The sequence below is a fragment of the Adiantum capillus-veneris genome, chromosome 12, assembly GCF_014529385.1.
Source record: "Adiantum capillus-veneris isolate H3 chromosome 12, ASM1452938v2, whole genome shotgun sequence".
Classification (NCBI taxonomy): Eukaryota; Viridiplantae; Streptophyta; class Polypodiopsida; order Polypodiales; family Pteridaceae; genus Adiantum; species Adiantum capillus-veneris.
The window spans coordinates 77244287-77254463 of record NC_140942.1 but is presented as its reverse complement, the minus strand read 5'-3'; the positions used below and the strand labels follow the sequence as shown (position 1 = coordinate 77254463).

General features: G+C 41.2%; 2 pseudogenes; one reads left to right on the top strand and one right to left on the bottom strand.

Annotated features, from left to right (window-relative positions):
• Positions 1 to 1613: 1613 nt before the first annotated feature.
• On the bottom strand, positions 1614 to 2986 carry LOC147445981 (protein STRICTOSIDINE SYNTHASE-LIKE 3-like; annotated as a pseudogene).
• A 100-nt stretch (positions 2987 to 3086) lies between these two features.
• LOC147445980 (F-actin-capping protein subunit alpha pseudogene) lies at positions 3087 to 4039 on the top strand (annotated as a pseudogene).
• Positions 4040 to 10177: the final 6138 nt, after the last annotated feature.

Genomic DNA, 10177 nt, shown 5'->3' with positions numbered 1-10177 from the left:
ACAACCTCTTGTATACGAGAGATATATCATTAAGGAAATGATATCCTTATAAGAAGAAGCATACGAATTGTATCCAAAAAACCCCCAAAGTTATTCTTGATCAAAGTAGTCTACAGCAAACCATTAGATCAACAAGCCATAATACGTGAAAATCATCTATCATTAGGAGACCAGAAAGAGATCTTATCAGAAGATGTCAGAACCCAACAACTACCACAGTCCAAAGCTGAACTCAATTCAGAACAAGTGTAACCCACTCTGATAAGCAATCAAAGGAAAACGAGGGTTTGATTCAACTAGGTGACACAGTTTTTTGCCTACCCAAAGTTATTAATCACATCATTAACAAGAGATTAAAAAGGCATGGGTTAAAAAAAATACCATGGCGGTAGAACAAACCAACATGAAAAGATAGTGAGCACTGCTAGGTATCCATGATCCAACTAAATACCAGAAGTGAGATATTTAAGCAAAAAAACCTGCAAGGAAGCCCTTCCCCAAAATCCATGATGGTATAACCGAGTGAATCTCTCCATTTTCATCACAGCAAGCATCAGAATTTCAGCCAATCATTAACTGTTTCCTTCTTGTAGTTAGAAAAACTCCCATTCTCTCAATTTGGCAATCAAGAAAATAGAATTTGCAAATCTTAATTATCATTGAGTGAATCACTTTATTATCACCATACATCAAAACTTCAATCATCCTTTCTTGATTGGCAAACTGAAAGGAAAAAGACCAAGTCTAAGTGAGGGTTAGGTAATCCTCACCTGAATAGTAGCAAGAGTTTGATGAAAGTTGGCCTCCATTTCCAAAGCAAAAGTCAAAGGTGATTGAGGTATCATATGTGTGGAACTGCTAATCAAGGCCCTGTGATACAAAGGTAGGTACACTCGTCATGCAAACATTAGGCCAAAAAGCACAAGAAAATGAATAAATGGAGACCTGCTCAGTGTGAGCAATAGTGCATGGAACAAAATGAAAGCATCATGCAAAGCCTACAATAGGCAGTAGAACAATAAGACAATAGGGAAAAGAAAAGGTAGACACTACTGTACCTTCAAAAGGAGAAGGATCAAAAATGTGTAGCAACATCAATGAGGCAAGCCATAGCTAGTGAAGCCTAATCAAAGCTGAGGTTTGGAAGGAGCATTTTCCAGATTTTTGCTCAACTAAGCAATTCTTTAAAAAAACTCGCTTCGCTCCAAAATCAATTTTTGGAGTAAGCTTTTTAAGGGAGCTTTTTTCCTTAATCATTTTGTGTGTGTGTGTGTGTGTGTGTGTGTGTATGTATATATATATATATATATATATATATATATATATATATATATATATATATATATATATATATATATATATATAGATATAGATATATATATCCATCTCCATCTCTCTCTCTCTCTCTCTCTCTCTCTCTCTCTCTCTCTCTCTCTCTCTCTCATGGTGAACTTCTTGTTAATATGTTATCAAAAAAAAAAATCTAGAATTGAGCATACATCCACATGCAGCCAATGTGCAAGTTGATGAGTGTATGGTGCTAGAAGCAAATGAGCTCATGGCCATTGGTGCCAACACCCCTCCTCACTCCGATCCATGAATACAAACAAACCCTACTTGGAATACACAGTCACATATGGCATGAGCACATAACCGAGCCAAAGTTCGTTGTGTCTCTCCTCAACCTCGCTGACAAGCTTCACAAGTTTTCCAGTCTGACCTTCGAGTACATCTAGTAGCTTGCACCTAGAGTCGTATCGCATAATGAGGGCATGTAGCTCTCCACCCAAAAAGAACCCATAGATTGTTTTGATGGATATGGACGGCTTCAAAAGGGCATGCATCACCCACATATAGAAATGTTGTGCGTGCGATGGATTGCTACCCAAAAGTGTCTCTAGCTTCATTTGCCCAAACATTGTCCGAATAAGACCCCGGTCGATGTACAAAAATCTCCAATGTGCCAACCTTTTGACCCTTTAGCCAGTATCGAAATAAGAGCAAGCCCGTTGGAGAATTGGATCCCTTTATACCGACCCCTAACCTTCTTGTTTGATGGATTGTAACTTAACAATCGACCGCTTTCATCGCCAGAGAAAGCTTCCGTCTTAATAATTGCTATTACTATCTGTAAAGTAAATAATACCAAAATACCTCGCTAACTTGCGAGATTTTCCAAAATACCCCTCACATTTCAAAAATTCCCAAAATACCCAAATATTTTGTCATGAATTCCCCTAGTGCCAGTCAAAATTTCTGAAATAAGGTTGCGGAATTAAATTTCTCCAAAGATTAAAAAAATCATAGCTTTTTATAAAAAATTGTGGCAAGCTAGATGCGTGCTGGCTTTGCTGAGACGAGGCAAGTAGCGCCGAGTGCAGTTCCCTCTTGGCTATAAACATTGCAGCCACCCGGTTGTGTGGAAATGAGGGTGAGTTAGAGAGAGAATAAGAAGACGTTTTGGGACGCCATGCAATATAGCTCAGCTAGCCTCCCCGACCATCGTTGAAATTGCTATCCTTTTGGAGCTTGAAACTGTCGTCTCTCTCTCTCTCTCTCTCTCTCTCTCTCTCTCTCTCTCTCTCTCTCTCTCAGAGAGAGAGCTCTTGGGATGGGCGCTAGCGCTAGCTACCTCAAGAGCTGTGTGTGTGTGTGTGTGTGTGTGTGTGTGTGTGTGTGTGTGAGAGAGAGTGAGAGAGAGAGAGAGAGAGAGAGAGAGGCTTCTTCCAGGTCATGAATAGAGCTTGCGGAGAGAATCCGATATTGATCGAGGTCACCATGGTTGCAACCCTCCCTCTCCACCTTGCTTCCACGGTGCGAGGTTCTATCCCGTTGTGGTCCCTGCTTGCTAGTTCCCACTCCTGGTGGCAGGGCTTGATCTCCCCAAGCTCGTCTCCAAATATGGCAACCGCGTCCCCATGAGTGTGGATGGAAAGAAAGAGATCAGCCTTGCGGCACTGGCAGCCCTCATTGTCCTTGTTGCCATTGGAGGTCCCGTAGCTATATATGGAAGCAATTCTGCAAGTTGTGAGTAACCAACATATTTTTTTAAAGTAGTTGAATGGAATCCCCCTTTCCTGGAGCACATGGATATTTTCCTACAAGCAGATGACGAGGAGCTCTCTGACGAGCAGAAGATAGCCAAATGGTTTCTTCTGAACTCTCCGCCTGGAGAGATTCAGTACGTCGCTAAAGATTTGCAAGGAGTGCTTTCAGATGAAGCAATCTACAAGAAGCAGCCCGGGAGGCTTTTCCTTTGTATAATAAGGAGCAGATGCTTTCTATCGAGATGTCTGATGGACGCGGCCGACCAGGTCCTTGTATCTCAATATGGACAAATCGATATTGATCATTTTATCAACTTGCGGACTGCTCAGGTTGCTCCGTTGACCATATTAAGCAGGTTTGTACAAGAGTAAGACTTGCAACTGACATTGAATTGCCGTCAGCCTATATATGTAGAGGAGTATCGTGTTTCCATTGAGGTGGAAGTGATGCAATACATTGATGAAACATTTCCAAGAGGACATTACTCTATATATTACGCCACAAATGGCCGAAAGGACTCTGAGGACTCACAAAGTTTTGAACTCACAATCACTAAGTTGAGTCCAAAAAACTTCTGCCATGGAAGATGGTGCTCTGTTTGAAAAGCTTGCATGGTGACCTGCAACGGTAGAGGTGAAAGGCCATATAATTGTTTTAGCGCATTATGTTGATGAAGGAAATGTTCAACTGGATACTGGCTATGAGTGTAAAAATGCTACAATTCTGCCTTAGCAGTCGCAACCATAATCCAACACATCAGGGCGAGCTTGGGCAGTGCAGGAAAACGGAAGGGCAACGCTACATCCACAAGTGGAGGAGTATTGAGTTGGCAATTAATTCGAGTGATCATCAATTGCAACTACACCTGCTGCCTTAGAGTAATAATTATAATTAGCGATGGGGAGTTGCAGGAGACCGAGGTGAACGTCAAGGTCGAAACCTGCCAGAACGACTGCTTGCTAATTGCATGCATGAGCATGATCAGCAATAAACTCTCCCCCCCCCCCCCCCCCCTCTCTCTCTCTCTCTCTCTCTCTCTCATGTACAAGTGGGCGCTATCGCTCACTTGTACATCTAGCGACAATTTGTGTGTGTGTGTGTGAGAGAGAGAGAGAGGGGGGAATACACACACACACACACACACACACACACATATCTCGTGCGCGTGCGCGCGAGAGAGAGAGAGAGAGAGAGAGAGAGAGAGAGAGAGAGAGAGAGAGAGAGAGAGAGAGAGAGAGAGAGGGAGGGGAGGGGGCGGGGGGGGGATTAAGAAAAAAAGCTCGCTCCGAAAAGCTCGCTTCCAAAACTGCTTTTGGAGTAAAGCGAACTTTTTTATAAAAAAATTGCTTGGTTGAGCAAAAATCTGAAAAAAGATCAATCCAAAGCTCCCTCCATTCCCATCCCCGCCTGATCGTTATTAAGAGGAGAAAATCATCTCATTGCACTAGATGGTTGAGCCTATCGGAAAATTAGAGGGAAAAGAAGGCAATCAGGTACATTGAGGAAGATGCAATTAAATCCCTACTCAGAGAGGAAAAGAGGACGTACGGAGCCACGCTGTGTAACATCATGCAGAGGGGAGATCGTGCAACAACGAGCAAAGTTCAAAGAAATAGGTCACAAAACATGCATGCCAAAGAGTAAAAGGTTTGGGCTAAATTAAAGTGGCCACACTCCTAAGTATTTAATGTGAAATCCCACCAAGAGATGGGTCACACCCACAGGGTGGCAATCAACCCAGAAAAGGTCCCAAAAGGTGAAGTGCCAGGAGAAAACTGGTAGTAGTAATCAACCACATGAAAATATCACAATCGGCTCCAATTAATCATAGCCAAAGACAAATTCCCCCATAGAGGTCAGTGCAAGGCAAAGACTTATGGTAATTATCTATTCTGACATCGATTGAGGAGATTACAAGTTGAACATCATGGTGAACACCAGGAAGAAAATCTATTAGCTCCATTATAAGCAGAAATTACCCATTGAAGAAAGTGCAAAGTAGAAACCCAAAGTAGACATCCCTAAGACAATAAAACCATCAGCTACATCAATAGCTTAAGTGTAAGTGTGTGTGTAGCTGGATGAAGAAATCATAGCTAGATGAAGTGACAAAGTGTGTGTGTGTGTGTGTGTGTGTGTGTGTGTGTGTGTGTGTGTGTGTGTGTGTGTGTGTGTGTGTGTGTGTGTGTGCACCCACCCTTACTCAGCCACCATACTCAATATTGTTAAGGCAATAGGCCAACTGAGTATGGGCCTACTACCTCATCAAGTCGATGAGAGCAAAATAGTCAAGTATGAAACTTAGCTGAGGTGTACTAGATCAAATTGCCTCTGAAGAAAGTAAAACATGTCTTATCTATCTCAATTTCAAAAAATGTCTTCAAGGAAGGCTGTACTCCAGTAGGAATTTTAAGGCTTTGACGGCTAGTAGAAAAAAGTGTGGTTGTCATTTATAGTCTTTTGGGGGATTTTTCCCATGATTTTTGCGTAGAATCACCAAAAAACCTCATTCATGCAGTTTGTTTGAAGGTAACATGTTCCTGAAAATATCAGAATTAGGTCAATTAAACATGGGTGAGTAAATTTGGATTAACCTGCAATCTAAAACCGATTGAGCAAAAAGACTACAATAGTCATGAGTGACAACCGAGTCTATATTCAAGGAAAGATCACCTAACACCTGTCAACCTAACCAAGAAATACAGACAGTTGGTCAATCAAAGCCTATACATAAAGAAACATCTAAAGTGAGCATCCCAATCCACGCAGTTATCAAGGAGAGCCTTGTGTTTAGGACATGTTTGTTGCTCTATCAAACTAGATACATATACAAAAGAACATAACGTTCAAAAGACAACTGGCTTCAGATAGCTGAACAAGGATTTGTACAGAAATGACTCAGTCTTTGATTAATTCATTCTAATGGTTTTATACAAAAATAGTAGAACTTTTAAGGTCATTCCGGTTGAATCGTGAGGGGTCTTCAGAGTCTGACTGCAGCATGAAAGAATTCTCACCTGCATCCACATAGTCAAGACAAAAGATTTGTTAGACTGCGCTACGTATGGCAGGCTTCAAAGAATCTATTAAGTGTTATCCATGTCAAACTTAAAAATTATTAGACTAGTTATTGTCCTAAATATTAAAGTTTTTAACAACTCCCATTTTTTTTGTAAAGTAATCCTGCCAAACTTGTACCATATGATCTTAAAATTTGCAATTTTGAGTAACTATTTACTCTAAAAAATGTCAAACCATCCATAAGTTAACCAAAAATTGTATGCAGTGCTTTGTTTTGTACCTACAACATAAAGTATGGACCAAAACTTGTATGTAATGCTTTGATTTGTAATTACAACATAATGTATGGACCAAAGTCAAGCCATTCAAATATTGGGATAAAAATTTCTCAGATGGAGAGAGTATTTCTAAATTCAACTTAAGAGAGCTAATCGAGAGACCATAGCCTAATAACAATAACTAAGGAAATCCAAAGCAAAGTATTGTAGACTAATGATCTAAAACTTAAGGCGACCATATTTGAGTCATTTGAACCAAATCCAAGCCAGCAGACCACAGGTAGCAATCACATCTTAAGTCAGAGTGCCAAAAATTTAACCATAACCCAACTACCTCCCATTTTTGGGTAGTTAAAGAGAGGTTATGGCAACCAGTTGTCAACTAGGATGACCGACATCAGTAAAATGGCAACCAAAAGTAAGGTGCAACCTGATTGTCCTAATCAAACACTAGCTAGAGAACATCATTCTTCCCGAGAACATTAGGTCTGCAGTCATCCAAAATAATTGCCAGGACATATAAGCTTATCGAACATGATGTCACTAATCCAAAAAGAAGAAAAAGGATTGCAGGTCCAGTCTACCCATTAGAACTACTCTAAGTATCTTAAAGAAATTCCCATCAATAATCATAGAATAATATGAAGCATTAGCCAAGAGCCAAAAGGAGGTATGAAGTCCTCAAGTAGTATTAAAAAACATCAAATTGTAGAGACCAAAAAATATTCAAAGTTAGCCAATGCATATCCAACTAGTAGCTAGCAAGCACAACAATCGATCATCAGATATCTAGCAAGAAAATACAAGCCGAGAAGTAACACATTCCACATGATATCCAAACCCTACCAGATTAGAGATATAAGAGAAACATCAAAATTGCATTTAGGTTAGGACCTTTAACAATAAACCAAAGTGAGAATAGGTCAAAGTGAGAATATATCATTAACTAAATGGTATCCAAAAAACCCCCAAAGTTAGTCTTGATCAAAGTAGTCTGTAGCAAACCATTAGATCAACATTAAGCCATAATACGTGAAAATCATCTATCATTAGGAGACATATTACACCACATGGCTCCATCTCCATTTGTAATTTTTTTAAAAAAGGTACGCAAAACATGTAAATCCCCCCCCCCTATTGAGACGTCGAGCTCTACATCTTGAGCTAGCATCCACTACGACATTTACTCACACTGGCGCGTTAGGTGACCGACACGGAGGATCTCTGCCAGTGATTCTACAGCTGGACTACACTTATAGTGCCAACCTAGTACGCTTCTAGCGAGTTCACACTTAGTGACCGCATGTACATATGTGCTACTTTTCAGTTTTAGCACTTAGTCATTTTGTACTCTCTTTTCTGTGAGAAGAAGAAGAAGCTTTCCATCTCTATGTGCTTTGTGCTTGTCTTGTGTAGCTCTCTTGCATCCTCTTTCTTTACATGGTATCAGAGCCTGGTGCAGGCAAGAGAGGCTAAGAGAGCGAGAGCATCACAATCCCTTCGTTCGCAATCCACGACCAGAGTTTGTCGTACAAGTTTTTGAACAGGTCTCCAAAGTGCAGTACACATAGATTTACTGTACAAGTACAGTGGTTGTATGTACACTTGATTGTGGACACTCTTTGAGTGTAGAAAGCGTTATAGGTACCACGATAGCAGGTTCAGCAGATTTGCACGTTTTTGCAGATTGCAGCTATTTTGCCTTAGTGCTTCAAGATGTCTGACGGTTTCAGTCAGATTGTCACTGAGAAGCTTGAGAAAAATAACTACCCTGCATGGAAGTTGAGAATAACAAATTTCCTAAAAGGAAAAGGTTATTGGGACTATGTAGAAGGAGACAATGAAAAGGAACCAGAGATTCCCGAGGCAAATGCTACAGCAGAACAAAGGAAAGCTTTGAGGGACTGGCAACAAGGCCAGAGCAAAGTGATGTATTGGCTTTCTATGAGCATCACAGATGGCATGATGGGCTATCTACAGGATGCTGAAACCCCCGCCATTGCATGGAAAAACTTAGGCAGAGTGTTCGAGGTGAACACCAAGGCCAGGAAGCTTCAACTAAAGTCAGAGCTAAATCAGGTTAAGAGGAACAACCTCTCAATCAATGATTATGCCTTGAAGATCAAGAGTATCATTGAGGCTCTTGGATCTATTAAAGTCTCAGTGGAAGACGATGACATTGTCCGTGCATGCTTGGATGGTCTAGGAGATGAGTATGTACATTTCAGGTCTTCCATGAATACAAGAGACGACATCCCCGTGTTCCAAGATTTGATTTCTATGCTTATTCTTGAGGAGAAGAACCTTGACACATCTTCTTCTCATGGCAGAAATAATTCTGAACAGGCCTTCTATTCTAACTCCAATAGAGGTAGAGGTAGAGGTCGTGGTCGAGGCCCAAGGGGTTGCAGGGGCCAATTTCAAGAAGGTCAATCAAATCAAAACAATACAAGTGGCAGGGGAAACCAGTCTCAAGGCAGGGGGAGTCAAAGAGGTCGTGGTGCAGGATCAAGCATACTGCAGATAGCAGAGAATGTTGGACTTGTGGTGAAAGAGGTCACATGTCACGTGACTGTCCAAAGGGAAAAGCAAGTGGAAAGAGAGAATAGGGCAACTATGCATCTACTAGCAGAGATGCAGATGACAGCAAAAACGAGCGCATGTTTGTTATGCAGCATGTAATGAATACAATGACTGCAGAGAATTCCACCCAAGATGATGTTTGGTATGTGGATTCAGGTACCTCTAATCACATGAAGTCTCGTGGAGAGTGGTTTAGAGATATGCGCAAACCAGATGTGTCAAGCTATGTGCAGACAGGAGATGACACAGCTCACCCCATTGCTCATGTAGGGGACATATCTCTAAATACGAAGAGTGGGAAATCAAAGTACTTAGCGGATGTACTTCATGTCCCAAACATTACAAAGAATCTTGTTTCTGTTGGACAAATGGTTGAGCAGGGTTTGCAGGTTCGCTTCAATCCCAATGTCTATTATGTAGAAGATTTCCAGAATGGCTGTAAGCTGATCACAGAGGGCAAATGTGTGGGCAGAATGTTTACGCTGAATGTAGACATGCCTGAGGTAAAAGCTACATTATTTGCACAGTGCACAGGTGTTGTGGCTGATGTTGACATTTGGCACAAACGCATTGGCCATGTCAATGAGCAGAGATTGCGCAGCATGCAATCAAAACAGATTGTAAAAGGTTTGCCCAAATTCAAGGTTGATGGTATGCATAAAGTATGTGCAGCATGCCAGTTTGGAAAACAGTCAAAGGGCTCATTTCCACATGAGCGCAATGTATGTAAAAAGCCACTTGAGGTGGTGCACACAGATGTTTGGGGTCCCCCAACCGATACTGCAAGTATACATGGTTGCTGGTATTATGTCTCTTTCATTGATGACCATACAAGGAAAGTATGGGTCTACTTCATGCGTAACAAAAGTGAAGTGTTTGGTCACTTTCAAGACTTCAAAGTCATGATTGAGAAGGAGACAGATATGCAAATCAAGACATTGAGGTCAGATGGAGGGGGAGAGTACTTCTCCAATGATTTTTCAGATTTTTTGCGAATGCATGGTATATGCAGGCAGTTTACATGCAGATATACTCCACAGTAGAATGGGATCGCAGAAAGGAAAAACAGGCACATTGCAGAGGTTGCACGTGCATTGATGAATGAGAAGAACATGCCTCATCATTTCTGGGATGAAGCTGTAAATACAGCTGTGTACATTATGAATAGGACACCTACAGCTGCGGTGCATGATGTAACACCTGAGGAAAAGTTTACAGGTATAAAGCCTGATTTGGCACACTTGAAA